The 22,323-nt window shown below is 37.1% G+C and overlaps 1 protein-coding gene and 1 pseudogene across 9 annotated transcripts in view; both read left to right on the forward strand.

Moving 5' to 3' along the window:
• The window catches only part of Grm5 (glutamate metabotropic receptor 5), a 574,875-nt gene that overhangs the window by 186,544 nt on the left and 366,008 nt on the right, over nucleotides 1-22,323 (forward strand). The window lies entirely within an intron of this gene.
• Eif5-ps5 (eukaryotic translation initiation factor 5, pseudogene 5) lies at nucleotides 3,887-10,691 on the forward strand (annotated as a pseudogene).

The raw sequence follows: 22,323 nt of genomic DNA on the forward strand, positions 1-22,323 counted from the left end.
TCATCTTCCTCCTGGGATATTTGGCCGTGTACAAATACCAGGGAGAGAACTGGGAACGTGTCCAGAGGGAGACGAAGCTTCCTGAAAATCTCTATTACTTTCTTTTCTTAGACTATACCTTCCTTCCAAAGCAGTCAGTTAAGGTCATCCAGACCACCTCTGGACAATGGACTTTATTCAGAATGCTGTGAAGCTAACACTAAATAAGTAGTTTGTGCAGCAAAGTTTCACCCTTCCGAGAAGAAAATCTGTGCAAAGAAAGACTATGAGGAATTGTAAAGTAATTAGTCATACCACTTTTGTGTGAATGGGATATGTAAATAGTTTAAACTTGTATCTTAATTAAATGAAATACAATTGTTAGATGGTTTGCAAATACCTACAACTAAGGGAGACAGAAACCTCGATCTTAATACAGTGAACAAATTTCTCATGAACACCCACAATATGTAAACAGCCATTCTAAGCAGTTTATCACCATGCACTCCTCATGGGGTAGCTCTTAAATTGAAGTCTTTCTACAGGCAGAATTGGCAACAGTAATAAAAGGGGAGGGCAAGGTTGATCCAAATATATTTTAATATGGCAATTTTACAAATTAAAATCAAGGTGAGATTTCTGGAGATATTGAAAAATTCTACCTACTGCCAAAAATGTGTTTTAAAAATGACAACAGGTTTTTTAGAAAGAAATTACCAAATATATTCTATATGTGGTATTGCATAAAGGCATCTTTATGGAAGCAAATATTGGACACTGAGGCTATTTTGCTGTATGCATTCTAGGCCGTCCTACCAAGTTCATGTTAGTCCTCTTAGTTTCCTGGTACAGTTTGGCTTTAATGGCTTTATATATAAAACACAAAAATCCTAGGAAGCACAGATATGAAAAAAATGTGATACTTGTCTTGAAACAGATTTAATTCCTTTGACATTATCCTATCTAACTAAAGATATTTTCTTTTCATTGTATGTATATGCATATACAAAATGTAGACCAGGCATATTTTTCTGATACACACACACACACACACACACACACACACACACACACACACACATATATACATATATATATATATATATATATATATATCAGAAAATGGATGACAACATTGACTAATGGTAACATGAAATAGATGAAAAATAAACGTGTGAATCCACCTTTTCTCCAATCTCTGTCCCTTTCCCCAAGCACGCAACAGGATGTAATGTTCTTGCTTTTATTATTGTTAGACATTGTGATGGGACTAAGATGATACACGATGCAGTTTTAATTTATATTTCTGTGATGACCAATGAGATTAAACCTTTTTAACATGTTTAATGCAAGTTCGATTTTTTTCTTTTGAGAACTGTCCTGTTCATGAACTTGTTTGTTGAGCAGGCTGTTTGACTTCTTGTTTAGTTTTATTCCCCAGGTCATACTTTAGGTATTAATCATTTGTAAGTTGTATAACTTCCAGAGAGTATAGGTAATTTACTCTCTAGATTAACTTCTTCTTTTATGTGTAGAATCTTTTGAAATAACCCTGTTTGACAATTGTTGGCATTTTTTCTTGAATAGTCTTACCATTAGAAAAATGCTGGACTGGGTGAACTGGCCAGAATGTGAGCACAGGACAGCTGGCTCATCTGTCATCTGGTATGAGCATCCCTGCCACCTGCAGCAGCCAAATAAACTGGCCCAGAAGGCACGAGAGCTGGGTCTGACTATCACCGGCTACAGCACTCATCAGAGCAGTCTGTGCCTTCTGAGGACAGTAGAGCCATCACCTTCAAACATGGCTGTTTCCTTCTACAAACTAACCTTACCTTTCTTAGGGATTAAAGGTGTGTACTAAGTGAGTATTTTTGCTAGATCACATTGGAAACCAGTGTGTATCTGCATTCTACTGGATTATATAGACCTAGAAGTTCTTTGGATATGATCCCTTGCCACAGCAGCCATGCAGCTGAATTAAAATTCCTCTATAAATGGAATTGAGAAATAATGGATCTACTATAGATTAGTAATGTCATTGTTTAGATAATGAGGAATTTGGACCTTTTAGCAATAAACTAAAATTTAGCTAAGCAACTCTGCAATAGAAACAGCTCCTCCCTGTATAAGTGGAGGGAGAGTTAGTTGCTCTCCTCCCCTTTCAATTAATTACATTTCAGCTTGGCATTAATTACTTTAATATGACCTAGAAACTCTCCTTATGCCATCAGCACTGAGGTATGAATCAAGTTCATACTGATCTCTAAAAACACTTCTTAAAACTCAGGAACAAATGTGCCTGGATTCTGTTGTATATCCACAACATTATTTTAAAAAACATTGAGAGCAGAGCTTTGCAGGCTTTTGCTGTTACTCTACCTTTTCCTTTTTTAAGATGTCTCAATAGCTTTTGATATAAGCCTCACTATATTAAGATTTTAGCAAAATTAGTTACTGGTAGTTATACCTAATGCTCTATTATAATTGTCAATTATTCAATCTTTGGGAAAATTTGAGAATTCCCGTATTTTGTAAAAGTTAATGACAAAACCATTATAAATCTTATTAAAGAAGCTTTAGTTGTCTTACTCACGTCTGAATAGCAAGACTCACTTGGATGATAATCACATAGGTATTTCATTTAGAACAATTTCATTTTTGAGCAATTTAATAAAGAACTTTTCCATCGTCTTTTATGTTTAATTTTGTCATGGTTCCCCAGACATTTTGTAATTTTTGTTCATTATTCTTGAGTAAAGAAAAATGTATACAACTATTGCTAAAAAAGGAAAAAATGCTATTCTTCAGTCTTATGTGGATAATAGGGATCTTTAATTGATCCGTTATTCATCTCCTGTTTGTAACAAACTGCTCAATTGCAGATGAAATATTGTTCTTTCTTGGAATTTAGCAGAGTGGGAGACTCCAATTGATAGACTATATGCTGAGGGCCAGAACCTCTACTCTCTGTTTCTATGTGTCAATGATATAGTTTTTTACTATTTTTCTTATTTTTTAAAACTTTTATTTAGTTTTTGAGTCTCATGTTCTGTAACTGGACATGTAGACAAGGATAATGACCTAGAAATTATTTGAATTTATGACTTTGAATTTTCTGTCTGCATGTTGTGGTTGCTAGGATTAGAGGTTTGTAGCACTGTGCCTAGTTTATGCACTGCTATATTTTGAACTCATAGCTACATGCTTGCTCTACCAATTGAGTCTATGTGTCAGTACAACTTTACTTTGAGCAGTCTTTGCTGTTTCCCTGGCCTCTAGTGGTTTGTTTCCACTAAAGAGATAATCTCAAGTAATCCCTCTAAATTAATTTACCCAGACCTCTAGGCTTTTTAGCATCTTCTGCCTTACAGTTAATTTCTCACAGGCAGCCTCTTCGACTAGGTGGTTTTGATTACTCACCCAAGGTACATTCTTAGCATTGTGAAGAGTACTGTATGCCTGATAGGTGTTGATTATTTTGTATTAATGTTTTTAGTAAGTGAGATTCTGGAAGAACCCAGTTTGATGTTAAGAATGACTGTTACGAGAAAGAACTGGAAGAGCTTGAAGGGGCTCGAGACCCCATATGTACAACAATGCCAAGCAACCAGAGCTTCCAGGGACTAAGCCATTACCTAAAGACTATACTTGGACTGACCCTGGACTCTGACCTCATAGGTAGCAATGAATATCCTAGTAAGAGCACCAGTGGAAGGGGAAGCCCTGGGTTCTGCTAAGACTGAACCCCCAGTGAACTAGACTGTTGGGGGAGGGCGGCAATGGGGGGAGGGTGGGGAGGGGAACACCCATAAGGAAGGGGAGGGGGGAGGGGGATGTTTGCCCGTAAACCGGGAAAGGGAATAACACTCGAAATGTATATAAGAAATACTCAAGTTAATAAAAAAAAAAAAAGAATGACTGTTACATTGTCAATGGATCTCATGAGGCGAATAAACTGCAAGACATGTTGGATGGATTCATTAAAAATTTTGTCCTCTGTCCTGAGTGTGAGAATCCTGAAATAGATCTGCATGTCAATCCAAAGAAGCAAACAATAGGTAATTCTTGTAAAGCCTGTGGGTATCGAGGCATGCTTGACACACATCATAAATTCTATACTTTCATTCTCAAAAACACACCTGAGAATAGTGACATTGGAACAAAAAAGAAAGAAAAGGAAAAGAAAAATAGAAAGGGCAAGGAATGGAAAATGGCTCTGTATCCACCAGCGAGACACCACCTCTACCACCAAATGAAATTAATCCCACACAGGCTGTGGAAGAAGAGGAAGATGATGATTGGGGTAGGATACAACTAAGGAAGCTCAAAGGCAGAAAATGGATGAAATCAGTGACCATGCAGAAGGTCTGACACTTAGCAATGATTTGGAAAGAACCATAGAAGAGCTGTTACCATCCTGTTGGATTTTGTTAAGAAAAAGAAAGAAGAGGGCATTGTTGATTCATATGATAAAGAAATTGTGGCTGAGGCAGAAAGACTGGATGTAAAAGCCATGGGCCTCTTGTTTTGACAAAAGTTCTCTTGGATGAGAAGATAAGAGAGCAAATCAAGAAATACAGGTGTCATTTTTTTAAGATTTTGTCATAACAACAAAAAGGCCCAGTGGTACCTTCTTCATGGTTTGGAATGTGTGGTAGCAATGCATCAAGCTCAGATGATCTCCAGAACGTCACATATCTTCAAGGAGACGTGTGATGCAGACCTTTTAGAAGAGGTCATTATGAATTGGTCATTATCAGAAAAGGCCTCTATGGTCAAATTATGTTGTAGCAGTATTTCAGATAAAGTTCATGTGTCCAATTTGTTACTATTCCAACAGTTTTTTATAATAGGCCAATATTTCCTATTACAAAGCCTTTTATAACAATATTATTCTTACGACTACTTACATTTAAAGAATGACCTCGGTGTACTTAACAAAAAAAAGAAAGAAAAAAAAGAAAAAGAAAAGGCATCTAAGAAATATGTCTCAAAAGAACTTACCAAAGAGATTTGTGTCAAAGCAGAGCTATTTATTAAATGGTTGAAGGGAGTGGAGGAAGAATCTTCTGGTGGTGAGGAAGAATACGAAGACGAAAATATTGAGGCGGTATATTTGAAGACTACCAGTGTACTAAAAGATGCAGTCTGACAACAAGGATGATGACATTATTACTGACACCATTTAAAAGGATGGATGTAACTTAGCTTAACGGTGTAATGCTGCATTTTTTTCTCCATTATCAGTCAGAAGTGCAACATGTATGTGCAAGATCTAAAGTGGCTGCACTTGATACTAAAAGCCATTACTGTGAGTGGTCTATAACTTAAGCCCAATGAGATATCTACTGAGTCCATACATATCAGTGAGCAGTTGTAGTTTGCTTACTTATAGCATGTTTCTTTCGGAAAAAGTAGTGGTGAACACATTTGGGTCACATTTATACAGTCATGAAAAAGTAAAGATTTGATTTTAGTCCTTCTTCAGACTTTGAGCTATAAGTAGCTTATATTGAAGTAATTGGCTATTTTTAGGATGTTAACCATTTAATAACTGAGGCTTCTTAAGTTTGGTAGATTGTTAAGCACCAAAGACTTAAAGAATGCAAACAATTATAATGACCTTACTCAACTCTTAAGAAATGAAGAATTTTGAAAGTTATATCTCTAGTCCATTCACACTGGCAACTGACAATTCTTGGCATTGTAAAGAAATTTGATGATTTAATGACAGTGTGGCATCCTCAGGAGGAGTAAAAATGACCATGTGCCCTATGGTTTCAGAGCAAAATTTTGAAACTTGGATTTGTGGTTTTTCATTTTGTGTCCACTCATTGCGAATTGTAGTCTATTGAGTCGTGTGCATTGCACATTGGATAAGCCAGGGAAGTAACAAATAAGTATTTTGTATGTATTTAGTGGTTGCTTTGTACTGAGAGAAAAGCTTTGAGGTGTGATTAAATCATAAACTCTAATTCTATTTGGGAGAAACAGGAAAAATGGTTCACTTAATCTAAACCAGCATATTTTCAACTTTTACCCTTAAATTATAATTTCAAGATGTTTAGACATATTGCATCTTGTGCTTGATGTGTTCTCCCTCCCTAATATTATGGTTTATTCTTTAATGCTTTTTTAATTTGGATATGGTAGCTTGTACTTTAGATTTTGGTTGCTATCTTGCCAAAATAAGTTGTACTGTTTTTCAAGCTTGATCCCCTTCCTCAAGTGTCTAGTTTAAAAAGAAAGTTAAACTCAAAAAAGAGGAGAAATATATAGAGGGTATTGATAAACACAGGAAGCAGTTCAGCTATTAAGTGAAGCAAAAAAAAGTCCATTTCATCCTAGAGAAACATCTAAACACATAAGAATTAGGTATTGTTTTTTTCCTTTACACTGTTGCTAGATACACCATGCTCTTTGGAAGTGTGAACAAACTGAAAGGGCAGATACACTAGAGAGCCATGACTACCCTCTAACACCTTAGAAACCAGGAGAGGGAAGAATCAGCAACATAAACCTAGTAAAATGTATACATCACTCACACACACACACACACACACACACACACACACACACACACACACAGAGAGAGAGAGAGAGAGAGAGAGAGAGAGAGAGACAGACAGGCAGACAGACAGACACAGACACAGACACAGACACAGACACAGAAAAGCAGAGAGAAACAGAGGCATAGGAAGATAGACAGAGACAGAAACACAGACATGGAAAAAGTGACAGAGATAGACAGGCAAGAGGATAAGCACCATAATAGCTTCTTGACAAACAAAACATGACTTGATGTGTACTTACAGTGTAAACTTCTCAATGTTCTGACGTTGGTTCTGGTACTTTGAGTACATTTTGGAGATACCTGTCCGTCTGATCTTCACCAACATCCACAGTATTGAGAAATATTTGTTTGTACCTGCTTGTAAACACCTCAACTACTTCCGTGTTGTTTATATATTTTCTGGTCCCATCTCCAGACAATAAGTGAAATTAATATTGGAATAACAAGGGATTTATTGTTATTGATAGTCCATACTTCCGGTTCCTTTTCACAACCGCTGCTTTGTGGCATGTTTTTTCTCTTCCGAATGAAATTTTTTCACAGGTCAAGGGGACTTTGCATTTTTATTTCAATTCTATTGGATAGCTATCAAGAAAGGTAGAAAGAGGCTAGAAATGTGTCTCAGAGGTCAAACACTCCACTGACTGTTCTCCCAGAGGGCCTGAGTTCCATTCCCAGAAACCATATGGTAGTTCACAACAATCTGTAATGAGATCTGGCCCCCTTGTCTGGCATGCAAGCATATATACAGGCAGAACACTGTGTATAATAAATACACAATTCTAAAAACAAACAAACAAACAAAAAAGACACAGAGGAAGCTAGACATCTAAAATGCGTCTTGGATTTCAGATTGTATGAGCTTTAATGACATGATGCATATAATTTCTGTGGGTGATCACTCCTATGTATCTCTCTCTACTGATCTAGAAACAATTGGTTCTTTCTAGAACTATATTTGATGTGCTTCCGATGTTTTCTCATGTTTCTGCTTATAAACACATCAATTCAAACTGAGCAGGTGGTGACATTTCTCTTTGGCCAATCATTTGATAATTTTAGCTGTGTCTTTGAGGAATAATTTGAGTCTTTTGTCTTCTTCACTCCTTCACAGTCTCAGTACAAGGAAGAGCAATTGAAACAACACCCACGGCTCTGAAAAAATATGTAGCTCTTATGTTAGACAGTTGGGCAGTTCTACAAGAAATTATAGTTACTATATGACACAAAACGAACATTGCACTAAAGAAAGTAGACTAGAGATAAAAGGAAAAGTTATGTAAACTATCTAGAATGAGTTTATTGAGAGAGATAGAAAGGAAAAGAGAAGATCAGCAGGACACCTGGAAATTAATGATTACTGGGCACATAGTTTCTGCTTGAGATAAATACAACTATGGGACTAAATACAGTTAAACAGCATTAAGAATGTGCACACTACCACTGGCCATTATCTGGAAGATTATTAAAATAGTAAATTTTAATACGTATATTTATCACAATTTAAAAAGTAAGTGAAATATACTCATTCTCTTTAGAAGAAAAAGCAAAGATAAACCCAAGGAAAATGTTTTATTATCCTTAAATGAATACGATTACAATAACTGAGGTGCTCACTCCAGAATGTTGTGTACTAATACGCAATAAAAATTCATTTCTATGTATGATGTCCATTTTGACTAAGCATGACTGAGAAAGAACATGCCAAGATTCAAATGAAGAAACTTGAGAGTTCTAAAATGTGTCAGGCACATGAAAGACACAGAAGGATTTGGAGGGGGAGAGAGAGAATCAAAAAGGGAGAAAAAGAACACACTGGGCACAGAGATTAAAACATTCAGGGAGGGTCTTGTTTGTAGAAAAAGAATCATGTAATTTAAAGCAAATGGAAAAAATCTAACCACAAAATTTAAAGAAATATATATTGATTTTATGTTCACTGGGGGATTTAGCCACATGGCAATCTAAAAAAATAGAAAGAATTATGTGAATAGACCAGGGGACCTTTTTCTGTTTCTCAGACATCTTCTCGGTAAGAAGGGAGAGAAAGAAGAAATGATGACATTGTTAATATATTCGTTGTACGATGGATTTCACATTCCTGCTGTATTTTATGTGGTCAGTGAAATCTAGTATCAGCACAACTTTGTGTTGTACATCAATCACCTTTCTCATGATGCTTCCAAAGCATGTTACCATTAGTCAATATGGTAAATGAGGAATCAAAGCTCCACTGTTTACTATTGGTTTTCTATAATTTACTGCTGCAAATGGTGGTTCAAAATAAGCAAGCTGGGCAAGAATATGTTCAATAAACTCAGCATCTCCACTCCAGGCAGTTTTCACCAGGTCTTGCTGCCAAGTGTGAAATAAGTGGAAATCATAAGGAATATGCACCCAAAGAGGGAAGGAGAGCAGGCTTCCCTGTGAGGTGGATGGAGCAAAAGCATATACAGATGGGTCACTTTACAGTGGCAAATGTGCATCACTCACTGTTTATTTGTAAACCTTATGAATCGGCTTAATATCTAATCCTTGGTGGGAATTTAGGTCAACTGAGGTATAAAATAATGTTCACAGAAAAACAATTGTGACTAATAAGGAATAGCCATCAGTTGAAACATGAGAAAAGACTTGAGGACTTTGTAACAATATTCTTCCATAGTAAGTCATAAGTTACCATAGTAATTTGCAATAGGATAGAAAATCTGAAATTGAATTTGGGACCACTTTTCTTTTAAAAAGCTCAAAAAATATAGCAGAGAGTTAGCTCTGGAAGGAACTTGGATGAGATGAATATGAACAAATTACAATGTATTCAGTTATCAAAAATTCACAAAATATTACAAAAACATTCTCTTTGTATGTTGGGTAATCATTATGAATTTCAAAGATGGTAATTTTCTTATCTGGCATTTGAGTGATACCTGACAAATCCATGGGCTGTGTGTGAAATATGTTGTACAGAAGAAAGAGGCAGCTACGTAAGACTATAAGATAATTTGTAACGCTACTGACCAAATTGAAGGTGCATTTTAATTCTTAATACTAGAAAATAGGCTAATAGTTCTTTAAATATTATTTATTTTAAGATTATAATCACATCATTTTAAAACTATGATGAATCATGACTGCTATTTAAAAAATACACTGCCTTCCTAATAGAACTGCATCACAGAAAATAAAAATAGGCAAAAGAAAATAGGAAAGACTCCTTGAGATGTATTTCAGTGAGAGTTGGAGAGGGATAAGGAAAGATGTCAGTGGTGATAGAGATGACAACACATTCTATACAAATATCGAATTCTGACAATATATTTAAATACTATACAAAATGAATTTCAAAATCCTCCAATTCAATCGCTGGCTTTTAGAGACCCATGATTCCTATAGTAGTTATTACTCAAATGTCAGATAAGAAAACTACCATCTTTAAAATTCAGAATGATTGCCCAAGACACAGAGATAGTATTTTTATAATATTTTATGAATTCTTTGATACACGAGAGTAGTAGATACCCTATGCAAATCACTATAAAGCGGGCAGTGCACAAGGGTACTGTCATTTGGCCAAAAAGTGTTATGAAAATATTAAAATAAAAATGAGGGTTCACACAAGGAATTCAGCCCCATGATTTATATAATTTAAATGACCATCCTAGTTTAATACATGTTCTCAAAATTTAGGATGAGAACCATTTTATAATAATTTTCAACAGTATTGCCATATTTCATTTTTATTTATTAATTTTATTAAATTTTTATGTGAATAACTTAAATGCATGCATGCACATGTACCAAATACATTGTGCCTCAGAGGTCAGAAGAGGGCATTGTATTACCTTAAGAATAGAGTTATAGACGGTTGTAAGCCAAGAGCTAACCACTGATTCAACTCTTCAGCTACAATATTATTACTATCATCATTATCATTATTCATTGAGAGCATCATTATTCATGGTAAATATGTATTATAAAATATATATAAGAGAAAGAATGTACTTTTAAGTATACTGGATCTGAGTACCTCTTTGGCCAAACTTGCTTCTATTATATTCTCAAATCATGTATATTTTCATATGCAGAGTTATTAAAATTCTTAATTGTCAATCTTCAGTTAACACACATTGAATTACAGACGTGTTAAATCACATCATTACTAAGGAAAATCCATTAGATTTCCATATAGGTTTAGTTTTAAAAGTTCTGGGTCTTCATGACTAAGTAATCATTTTTCTTTTGCCTTATAACTAATGAAACCAAATGATACATTATCTCAACTGTATAAATGAAAAGATATAGTCAAATTAATGACTTTAAGTTAGGCAAACATATACTTAACATTTCTATCATATAACCTATATATCATATATTTGTAGTCTATGGCAGAGCAAATTAAGATTTTTATCTCTACATAACATCCTTTTTTTTCTTTTTCTTTTCTCTTTTTATTCTTCACTTTCTCCCTTTACTAGTCTATTGTTTCCAGCCTTGTTCTTGCTTACTATGGCCATGCATAATCTTTGGTGTACATTGGGCCAAAGTGTAAAAATAGTTGTTAAGAATTTAGGTCTGTAGTTGCACTGTGCCATGCATGTAATGACCAGTTGTAGCCTACAAGTTGCTAGGCTTTCAGGCTAACAGAGAAATGACTCCTACTTTACCAAAGACCTTATCCTCAGGCAAGCTGGGAAGAACTTACATAAGCAACTTAATCTCCTAATCAACTCAATGAGATAACTCTATTTATGTGTGAATGCTGACATGTGACACAGAAGAACCAAGTAATGTATCCAAAGTCTCATGTCTGAAAAATAAAATTACTCTAAGATGAATTCTAATATGTGATTTCAGGCCACTATTCTTGCTTGTTCACCAAAGTCATTGTCTTAGGTCACAAAGATAGCTAATAGCACAGCTTGCAACTAGCAGCTGTATAATAAAAGTATTTATCCCTATGAATACTTGCAATTGATAATATCCCATGCTAACCTGACCAGGTAGAGAATTTTGAAAAAATTGCCTGATATGTTAGTCCATCATACTGTCCTACATAGCATCCTGTTTTTGCAAAAAACTATAATATTTAGTTGGATTAGTCTTGTATGACATCATATAGCTGATACATGGAAAAGCAGAGCTTTTTCTATATTTTCAACTCATATTGTTATAATCATTACACCCAAACTGGGTTTATGTCTATGTATAACACATCGGCATTTATTTATTTATATTATTTTTCTTTTTTTTTACACTCCAGATTTTATTCCCCTCCCGGTTCACCTTCTGACTGTTCCATATCCCACCTCTCCTCTCTGCCACCTCCCACCTGTCTCCATGAGCAGGTCTCCACCCCACTCACCCCACCAGACCTCTAACTCACTCCCTAGGGCCTCCAGTCCCTTGAGGGTTAGCATTCATTTATTTCTAAAGAAATTACCAATACTTAATTTTCATCCTGCCTAGAAATATATCATATAAATAAAAACAAACTAAAATAATGTCTTTTAAGAGCACCTTTTGTCCAAAATGGAAAGAAATAATTGTATAATGCCACTTTCACATAAATAACTTATCTACAGTAAAATTATGTTTTTTTTGACAATAGCTCATGTTTTTCTAAAAGTATCCTAAACAGGTTAAAGAACCTAATAAATAACCATACACACACACACACACACACACACACACACACACACACACACACACACATATAGTCTTTATGTCTTCTTAGAAAAGTCATTCAATAGTTTCTCTTGTTTTAGCTAGTCAGTGATGTGTTTTTTTTTAAATTGACATGGATCGTTATGACTATTTGAAACTACCTGATGACAGATGCAGGAGTACCAGAAATTATGTGCTAGCAACCATATTATACTGTTTTTAAATTTTTTCTAGCTTTTCTGCTTACCTCGATTTCAGAGACACAAGAAAAATTGGGAAGTTTCTTAGTTACTGTTTTATTGCTGTGATAAGACACTATGACCAATGCAACTTATAGAAGGAGTGTGTCTGTGGCTTACAGTTTCAGAGGGTATGACCCTCTGCCCATCATGGTATGAAGCATAACAGCTGGTAGATATTCCTGGTGCTAAGGCAGTAGCTATGAGCTTTTCTTGATCCACAAGCAGAGCACAGAGAGGGGTAATTTAAGACCTGTCTCCCTGGCATACCTCTTCCAACAAAACCGCAGCTCCCAATTCTTCCTAAACAGTTTTAACATCAGACTAAATGTTTAAGTAAATGAGTCTATGGAGTCCATGCCTATTCCATATAATGTAAAAGTTTCTTCTGAGATTTAAGGTTTCTAATTGCAATCCATTGGAAAAATCAGCCAATGATACATTTCCAACATACATTTTCACGGAATATACATTACTGTTCTAAAAGGGAAGAAAGGTTTTTTAGCGAAGAAACACAGTCCACAGCAAGACCAAAATCCTGAAAGACAAATTCCAAATCCTTTAACTCCATGCCTGATGCCAAAGGACTTAGATGACACCACTAGGCTGGCTGTATTGTCTGTAACACATTTCTCTCTTGGAGCTGATCCCAATTCCTGCCTATGGTTCTCCTTGGCAGATATCCCAAGGCTCTGGTATGCCTAACATCTTGGGGTCTCCCCCACAATCTGATTCACTTTCACAGCTCCACACAATGACCTCTCGGGGCTTCCAGGCAGAGATCTCCTGCCACATTCAGGGCACAAGGAAGCATGTAAGCATGTCTCCTTAAGCACAGAGGAGGATTTCCTCTAATCTTATACTCTAGAACTCTAAAGTCAGTCAGGTTGATGCTACCAAGTTCAGATACCTGGTTGAGATAGATCCTGGTCCCCTTTTAAGGTTACATTTGCTAAAGCCTTGATATGTAAATTACTCAGCCCTTTCCTTTCAAAAACTACAGCAATAGCTGGGTGGAGTATTGCCCTGAGGGTACAACTTTCTACAACTCAAGGCTTGGCTCCACCATAAAATTTCCTGGTTCTCACTTATTCCTCCAACTGTAAATTTTGTGCATCTTTTCCTCTAGCTTGCTATTTTTATTGTAGATCTGCATAAGAGTGATTATTAAAAACACATACCATGGACATTATTAGGCTGGTTTTTTTTCTTTTTTTCCAGCAAAGGGAAAATTATTTTATTATTTTATTGCACTGTGGTATTTCCAGCCCTGGTGATCCATCTGTTTCCACATGATTTGCTTGTGAATAGGAGACAACCCATTTACTGTAGATTATCTGATTTTTTTTAGAAGCAACAACTCCTAAGCATTCACTTAATCTTATTTTATCAATTATTTTATTTATTTACATTTCAAATATTCACCTTCTTGGTCTCCCCCTCTACAAACCCTCTAGCCCATCCCCGCTCCCCTTTACCTTCACCTACTCCTGACTCATCCCTCTAGCATCCCCCTTTGCTGTGGCAACAAGCTTCCACAAGACCAAGTACCTCCCCTCCCACTGATGCCAGATAAGGCAGTCTTCTGCTACATATATGTAGCTGGAACCATGGACTGACACATGTATACTCCTTGGTTGTTGGTTTATTCTCTGGGACCTCTTTCATTTAGTTGATACTGTTTTTCTTTCTATGCAATTGCAGTCCCATTCAGCTCCTTCAGTTCTTCGCTAACTCTTCTATGGGAGTCCCTGGGCTCAGTCCAATAATTGGTTCTGAGTATCTGCATTTGTACTAGTCAGGTGCTGGCAGAGCCTCTCAAAGGACAGCTATACCAGGCTCTTGTCTGCATGCACTTCTTGGCATTAGCAATAATGTCGGGGTTTGGTGTCTGCAGATGGGATGGATTCCAAGGTCAGACAGTCTCTAGATGGCCTTTCCTTCAGTCTCTGCTCCATTTTTTTTGTCCCTGTCTGTTTCCACTAGACAGGAACAATTCTGAGTTAAAGATTTTGAGATAGGTGGATGGCCACATCCCTCAAGTGGGGGTCATGTCTATCTACTGGAGGTGGTCTCTTCAGGTTCTATCTCCCCACTGTTGGGTATTTCAGCTAATGTCATCCCCATTGGGTCCTGGGAACGTCTCACTTCTCTGGCATCTGAAACTTTCTAGTGCTCACCCCTTCCACTCCAGTTCTCCATCCCCCACACCTCGATTCAATTTTCTGGTCCTCTGTACTTCTCTGTGGGTCTCTTCCCACACTTGATTCTGTCTACCCTTTTCCCCCACCTTTCCACTCTCTAACCCAGGTGTTTTCCTCCCTTTGCCTCCCATGATTATTTCTCTCACTTCTAAATGGAATTGAAACATCCATACTTTGGCCTTCATTCTTGTTAAGCCTCATATGGTCTGTGAGCTGTATTGTGGGCATTCTGAACTTTGGGAATAATATCCACTTATCATTGAATACATACCACGTATGTCCTTTTGGGTCTGGATTACCTCACTCAAGATGATATTTTCTAGTCCTATCCATTTGCCTTCAAAATTTATGAAGTCTTCATTTTTAACAGCTGAATAGTATTCCATTGTGTAAATGAACCAAGTTTTCTGTATCCATTCTTCTGTTGAGGGACATCGGGTTGTTTCCAGCTTCTGGCAATGATAAATAAAGCTGCTATGAACATAGTGGAGCATGTGTCCTTGTTATATGTTGGGAGCATCTTTTAGGTACATGCCCAGGAGTGGTATAGCTGGGTCTTCAGGTAGAACTATTTCTAATTATCTGAGGAATACCTATGGTCACTTGATCTTTGATAAAGAATCTAAAACCATGTAGTGGAAAAAAAAAAACAAAGCATTTTCAGAATTGGTGGTGGTCTAAATGGTGATCTGCATCTAGAAGAATGCAGATTGACCTATTTTTAATCTCATTGTATGAAGCTCAAGTCCAAGTGGATCAAGGACCTCCACTTAAAACCAGATACACTGAATTTAATAGAAGAAAAAGTGGAAATTGCCTTGAACACATCTGCACAGGGAAAAATTTCCTGAATAGAACACCAATGACTCAGGCTCTAAGATAAACAATTGACAAATGGGAACTTGGGAAACTGAAAAGCTTCTAGAAGTGCATGTTGACGTGAAAAGGATATAGATGTCTCCTGGGATACATAGTCAGAGCATGTCAAATACAGAGGTGAATGTTAGCAGCAAACCATTGAACTGAGAATGGGACCCAGTTGGAGGAATTAGTGAAAGGACTGAAAGAACTGAAGGGGCTTGCGACCCCATAAGAACAACAATCCCAACCAACCAGAACTCCCAGAGACTAAACCACTACCCAAAGACTGTACATGACTGACCCATGGCTCCAGCTGCATATGTAGCAGAGGATGGACTTGTTGGGCACCAAAGGAAGAAGAATCCCTTGGTCCTCCCAAGGTTGGACTCCCAGTATAAGGAAATATCAGGGGAGGGTTGGAAAGGGGGTGGATGGGGAGGGGAATACCCTTATAGAAGAAGGCAAGGGGCATGGGATAGGTGGGTTATGTCTGGGAAACCGGGAAAGGGAATAACATTTGAAATGTAAATAAAAAAATCTAATAAGAAATACTACACACACACACACACACACACACACACACACACACACGAAGACAAAGGACACTGTGTTGGCATCAAGAAATGGCTCGCACAAAGCCCTGTAATCAAATTCTTAGTCACAAGGCTAATAGGTAAAACAGATTTTCAATTTTGATTAAAATCCAAGAGTTAGATAGCTGGCAGCTAGGTATACTTTCTTTTCATGCCATAAGAAAATAGAAATGTCAGACTTTATCTCCTTGTAGTATAGATTTTTGGAAAGTGGTAGACCATCTTTTCAGTATTTACATATTTACTATTGAAATATTTTCATGACTTAATGATATTTTGCTTTACATCAAAAAGATATCCTTCTATCAACAACTTTAGAAGACTGTATATGAAAAACACATCTGAAGGTTTGTTTACTTGGCCAGGTATATTGGTATGAACCTATAATATCGGTGAAGGAGAGGCTGAAGCAGGAACATACCAAAATTGGAGCTAAACTGAGTGAACTAATAAAACAGTATTCTCTCAAAAATCCAACAGAAAAGGAAACTAATAGCCCTAAATGGGCTGAACTACATAATTTTTAATAAATATTTTATTGTTGAAATTGTAATGTAATTACATTGTTTTCTCTATCCCTTACGTCCCTCCAAATAATTCAGTATAATTCTATCTTACTCTTAATTCCCTATTTCTCATTAATTGTTTTACACATACACACAAACACACACACACACACACACCTAAATATTCTTAAATACATGAATAAAGTCTAATCACTGTGTTACCTGTATGTATTATTTTCATACATAATTTAGTATTGCATAAACAATTTTTGTGCTCTTCTCTGGGAAAGACTATTTTTCTCAGTCTCGGCATCCTTTAGTTGACTTGAGGTTTTTGCATAAGACTGAGGCCTCACGTGTTTACCCTCATCCACTTAAGCTTATCTATCGCTGTTGGGATGCCCATCTCCTGTATGCAGGCACGTTGGGTCAGTCTTTATTGGGTGCATCTTCTCACATTGCGAAGAGACACAATTTCATAGAGCCAACCTCCCTCCACAATGTTCTTTTTGCCTAAAAGAGGGTTATTATTTTTCATTGTTGTTTTGTTTTTGCTTTGTGTTTGTTTGTTTGTTTCATTAGCAAATAATAAGTTCACTGAAACTAGACTCAAAAAAAAAGAAAAGAAAAGAAAAAGAAATGGCTTTACAGTCAGGAACTGGCTCTATGGTTGCAGGTCTGTCTAGTGATGACAATGATGTCACCTATAGAGGACAAGGACCCGCACATCTGTTGCCATGGCAATCGCCATACATTCCTAGTGTCCACCTTTACCTGCCTATGATTATGGCATACAGGGTTATCATGGGGGTCCTACATCTTCTCCGCCACAGGCCTCGGTCACTAGGGGAGGCAGAATGTGGGAAGTTGACTCAGTTTACCCTATGCTGCTGCCGGGTGAGTGGCGGGCTGTAGGGCAGCCAGGCAGGACACAGTTGGAGCTAGCTCGAGGGTCCCAGGGCCTGCAAGGAGGCCAGGGCATGGGGTTCTCAAGCTCTTGGGCATGCAGGCACAGCTCGAAGCTATGGGATTGCTGAGAATGGAGTGGAGCCCCACAGGCTAGATGTAGCCGGGGCAGAAGTGCAGCAGCTCTGGCTAGTCCCATGGTAGTGGGGGAGTCCTTGGCTTGCCAGTTGTCGGCTTGAACTTTGTAGCAGCCACACCTGGGAGCACAGAGAGACCTTCTATGGGAAAATAGACAGTAGCTCTGTAGGTAAAGGCCTTGTTTGTGGCTCCCCACAGTAGATCCCGATGAAAAGAGACAGTCTGTGCTTTTAACGCATTTATTGCCATAGAGGAAAGTCAATGAGTAAAACTGTACTAGACCTCTCACGGTGGACCTGAGATTAAATAACTTTTGCAGAAAGGATTGTCTGGGAAGGAAAGTTCATTGGCTAAGCCTCCAGACTTTTAGGTACCTCCTTATAATGGAGATCTGTCTTGAGTGTATGTGACTTCAGGTCATTCCCTCTACCTGTGGAGGGGCTTGGAGTGTTGCCCTTATGTGATTGATGGCCACAAACCTGTGGAAGGCTTTGGCTAGTGACAGGCTGGTTTCCCAGGAGTCAGGCAAATCACCTACCTTTTCTTAGGGTCACTGGGGTTTCTAGTCTTAGCTCAACCTGGGACCAGGCTGCATTTCAGGTCCCACAATGTCACAGCCCAAGTAAAAGGCAGACCCCTTTTGACCTTTGCTCGTTTTCCCTTTTTGTCTTTGTCACCCCTCATTGTCCTTTTCTCCACAAAAACAAACAAACAAACAAACAAACAAACAAACAAACAAACACATCTTTCCAGTGGAACTTTACTGTCCTGGTATAATCTGTCCAGACGAGCTGCAACTCCTAACACAACACACTGCCAATAGGACAAATTGACAACCTATAGATTGGGAAAAGTCTTTACTAACCTTGCATCAGATAGAGGGCTAGCATCCCAAATATACAAAGAACTCAAGAAGTTAGACTCCAGAGAATCAAATAACCCAATTAAAAATAGGGTACAGAGTTAAACAAGGAATTCTCAAGGGAGGAATCTAAAATGATGGAGAAGTACCTAAAGAAATGTTCAACATCCTTAGTTGCCAGGGAAAATGCAAATCAAAATCCCCGAGATTCCACATTACACCAATCAGAATGGCTAAGATCAAAAACTCAGGTGACAGCAAGTGTTAGTTAGGATGTGGAGAAAGAGGAACACTCTTCCATTGCTGGTGGGATTGCAAGCTGGTACAACCACTAGCCTATCTTAAAATCTTCTCTGACAATGAAAGTAGTCTCAGATTGTTCAATTAGCCTCAGGCATATATTTAGAAAGCAGTCATCTTATTTGCCAAAACTCCACAAGAACAGTCTCTAACCTAGTTGCAAATAGTGCTTCTCCCTGTATAAATTCTTGAGTTGGGCGTCAATAGTGCACATTACTCTCTGCACATTCTCACATGCTCCTACCAGGATGTCTCCCATTAAACCTAACTAACGAATCTAACCACTTTCTTAGTCCAAAGTCCCAGAGTCTTCCATAGTCTTCAACAATACAAAACAAATAAAATGAGTATAGTCAGGCTTGTCATAGCAATAGGTCATTCCTTCTTGGTGTCAACTTCTGCCTCAGTGACTTTTCTCTGTCTTTAATAAGATACCATGACCAAAGTGACTATTAAAAGAAAGACATTTTTAGATGCTTACATGTTCTGAAGGTTAGGATCCATGAGCATCAGGGGGCGGGGGAGCATGGCAGCACGCATGCAGATAGGCATGGCACAGGGAAAGATCTTAGTGCTAATATATTAATATATGAGCAAGAGGCCGAGAAGGTAAACTGGGAATGACATGGACTTTTTGAAACCTCTAACTCTGCCCTTAATGACAAACATCCTGCAACAAAAATCACACCTCCTAATTCTTCATGATGAGTTCAACTAACAGGGATCAAGCCTTCAAATATACAAGCCCATCACAGGGACTAACAATGTGTTCAGATCTGTAGTCCAAACTCCTAGCCAAGGGCCTAGCATATAATATATATTAATAATTTTTAAATGCATATTTTCACTTATTTTAATAATTATTTAATCACCAGTATATGCATAACTGAGCAGAGCACTATATACATAGATTGCTTGTAGATCATTCACAAAAATCTGGTTATGATACTGACATATTTGTGAGTCTAAGATAATTTTTTTAGAAATTTTTATGTTGTTTCTTGTTTTGCTTTTATTTTTGTTGTTTCTCAAACAGGGTCTTACTGTGTAATCTTGGTTGGCCTGAAACTCACTATGAAAAGTAAACTTTTCTTAAACTAGGTGAAATGTTATCATTTTCTATGATGCTATGGTAAGACTTGACTCTAGTTATTTGGGATGCCACAGTTCTTCCACATTAACACATGACGTTGTTGTACCAGGTGTGGGAGAAAAACTGGATCATACAAACATCTCTGGTTCTGGCAGTTTATACTTTTATTAGAGAAAAGGAAAACAGCACTAAACAGTAAGAGGGGATGAGGGAGGGGACGGTCACAAATGACATGGAGAATTTACCCTTTACTTAAAAAGTCATAGAAAGTCATTGGGTACTGAGGAACACTTTCAGAAATGAAGATTTTTCTATGTAGACTTCGAGAGTTGTAGTAGAATAAAACATGTCACATTATTGAAGTCCTTTTGCTTGCTTGCATAAGAGGCAGGGTAACAGAATTGAATCATTTGGCTTTTTAGCCCTAAGTTGGAGAAGCATTCAAAAGAGGCGGCGGCAAAAAATTGTTAAGTAATTAAAAATAATGCACCCAGAAGAGATAAAAAGAAAATATCAGAGGCTATGGGAAAATTGTCATTGAGAGCAATCAAGTAAATGATCAGTTTTCAAAGGCCAAGGAGAAGATGGGCCTCACTCCTAATTAGTAAACAGGGGAATATTACTGAAAAATTAATGCGAAGACTTGGTGGCAAACTTCCCTGGCATTTCTAGGGCTTATTTACAAGTGTGCATATTCATGGAAGGGAATAGCCTGGATCCCCAGTTTCCCATAGCTACCATGTGTAGTCACTGCTTCACTGATTATGACACATCCCTGAGATAACAGATTATGAAACTTGGTGACCTCAAGGTATTTTAATGCCTAAGGTATTAAAATAAGAAAAAAAATAGGTTGCATGTCTTTTTCTTTTCAAAGTTCTCAAATGTAAGCAAAGAAAAAGATTTATTTATAAGTTGTTAGGGGACTAGGTGAACTGTGCATCTGCAGACTACAATGGCAAAAGTCACATAATTAATACCAGCTATTATTTTGATATTATTATATATCATATGTTATATATTTTCCCAGTAAGACACTAACTAGGAAAAACCTAGATTAACATCACACATGAGGCTCATAAACTGTTTTACCTCCCTACCAGCAGGACTATTTTGTTTGTGACCAACATCATCAAATTCCGTTAACTCAGTTTGCTTTTCATGGACCAGTCTTTGGATCTCTGAAAAGCCTTATCTTAAATAAAATTTTGGGCCAAGATTGAAGTCATTCTAGGAATGATTACAAGGTAAGACCTTGTGTCTAGTAAAGTGGTTCTAGCACCAACATTAACTCCCAAAACCACCGTGCATCAGTCAGGGTCAGGTATACTCTGGCCTGCTGGACAGAAGCTGAATGTCTTTTAATTATATTCGGAATGTATACTTTGCAACTATCTTTTACGTTGCCCTCTTCAGAACAGTGATTTTGCTTTAATCAGCTCTGCATCACCTTTCATAACGCAGAAAGTGATTAACACAAATGGTGAACCAGAAAACTTAGTTCATTAGGTACTTCGCTACAGTTATTAAATGTATAGTAAAAGTTTCTGTAACGATAGTTAAGTAATACTAATATGACTAGAATGGCTGCAGATGACTAAGATACTTTGGAGTATATAGGGCTATCTACATTAACACCTGCCTAGATTATTTAATGTTATACATGGTAAGAAAACCACTCACTCTATCCATTCAGGTTTAAGCAGTATTGTGTTGTATTTTGCCAAACGGATTTGTGAGGTATTGTTTGTCTTCCCCAACTCCACATTAAGTGACTGCACACTGGAAAGTTGAAATTGAAGCCCCTGTATTGATTCTGTGAAAAAACTAGAAATGAGGCAAATCAAGTTTTCTGTGATAGAATGCCACATATCCTGTAAACTTTCTTTATGTTGGTTTAATTAGACGTTGTGAAGGTTGGTTCTGTGAGTAGGTTAAATTCAAAGTTCAGTAAAGTGACAAAAAAAATAAATCTTTACAGAACTAGGAAAAATACTGTCACTAAAAATGCAAGTAAATTTATCCAGGTGATAAAATGGTTTCTTTGCTCTATTCTTGCTTTAGTTTTCCAGGCAAAGATATGCACAATTCAGGTGTTCAGATTTTTCTGTGAAATGTAAAGCTGCAATTATTTTATATACATCAGGAAAGAATGAGCTCATTTCTCCTTTATTTTGACTTATATTCAAGATTGTAAAAGATTATTATGGGCTATTCAGTATTATTGATAATTAGTTCAGTCTCCTAAGTAAAGCATGGGTTTAGAACTTCAAGTCCTCATACTAAAGCAATCTTACACTGGAAGTCAGTCCATTTCCTGTGTAATCACTTGAGAGTGGGCATATTCAAGCATATGAATATGTTTTAAAATTCTATTAGAATACTCGTCCTAGACCTTTTT

The sequence above is a fragment of the Rattus norvegicus genome, chromosome 1, assembly GCF_036323735.1.
Source record: "Rattus norvegicus strain BN/NHsdMcwi chromosome 1, GRCr8, whole genome shotgun sequence".
Lineage (NCBI taxonomy): Eukaryota > Metazoa > Chordata > Mammalia > Rodentia > Muridae > Rattus > Rattus norvegicus.